Source organism: Aplysia californica, unplaced genomic scaffold, assembly GCF_000002075.1.
Source record: "Aplysia californica isolate F4 #8 unplaced genomic scaffold, AplCal3.0 scaffold00495, whole genome shotgun sequence".
NCBI classification, from domain to species: Eukaryota; Metazoa; Mollusca; class Gastropoda; order Aplysiida; family Aplysiidae; genus Aplysia; species Aplysia californica.
The window spans coordinates 290,193-291,289 of NW_004797765.1; the positions used below are offsets into that span (position 1 = coordinate 290,193).

The window sequence follows — 1,097 nt, forward strand, 5'->3', positions numbered from 1 at the left end:
TCTCTCTCTCTCTCTCTCTCTCTCTCTCTCTCTCTTTCTCTCTTACTTTCGCTATCTTCTATCGCTTCCTTTTCTCTGTCCTCATTCACACATACACGATACACGCAAGCGCGCATTTACATACAAAGCACACAAACAAACGCACTCACACACAGTAATTATATATGTGTGTTTTATGATAGGCAACATTATTTACCGACGTTTACACAGACATTTACCTACTTATTTACACGACCTTATTCGCCACCATGCCAAACGAAAGCACAATGATTCTCTTCCTCTCTCTCTCTCTCTCTCTCTCTCTCTCTCTCTCTCTCTCTCTCTCTCTCTCTCTCTCTCTCTCTCTCTCTCTCTCTCTCTCTATGTCCCCATCTCTCTCTCTGTCCCGCTCTTCGTATACTGGTTATGAGCAACAAATCGTGTAGTGTCTACGTTTAAAAAAACTTATCCCACCAGTTTAGAGCCCACAAAACAGGTTTTACCTCGCAAGTACTGAGGATGTAGTCCAATAATTGCTTTTCAAAAGCTTTTCTCTTCTGTTGGCTAAGTTTTTAAAAAAAGTTTCTGTAGAGGTTTCACAGGGCTCGCACCTACATAAGGTCATAAGAGCGCCAGAAAATTAGAGGTGCTACAAGAGATTAACAAACATAAAAAAAAGAAGAAGAAGAGAGATAAGGACGATAGATGTTTGATAGGAAAGAAGAAACAAACCACACCAGAGCACCCGCTAACCACCCTCACAATTGGCTAAGACCATGACACTGATAGAAGTAAAATCAAACACCCTATTCTTGAAAAAAAAAGTCTTTTTACTCAAAAGCAGCTTCCGCGCATGACGTCCCAGCGCTCAGAAAATGGTCACACAGAGAGTGGAAACCGTTGGTGTGGGTGGTAGTTTAGTTTTAGTAAGCGTATTGCGGCACTTTGCAACACAATTAGGTCATAAGAGTGCCGAAGATTAGACATGTTACAAGAGAGTAACAAACACGCAAAAGAAGGAAGAGAGATAAGGATGATAGAGGTTTGTTTGTTTGTTTGTTTAGTATAGGGTTTTACGGCGCTCGCAACTGCATAAGGTCATATGAGCGCGCGGGACA

The 1,097-nt window shown here is 41.7% G+C and overlaps 1 protein-coding gene across 1 annotated transcript in view; it reads right to left on the reverse strand.

Moving 5' to 3' along the window:
• Window positions 1–1,097, reverse strand: part of LOC101847987 (choline transporter-like protein 2) — a gene marked incomplete at its 5' end in the record, with an annotated part of 25,972 nt that overhangs the window by 23,817 nt on the left and 1,058 nt on the right.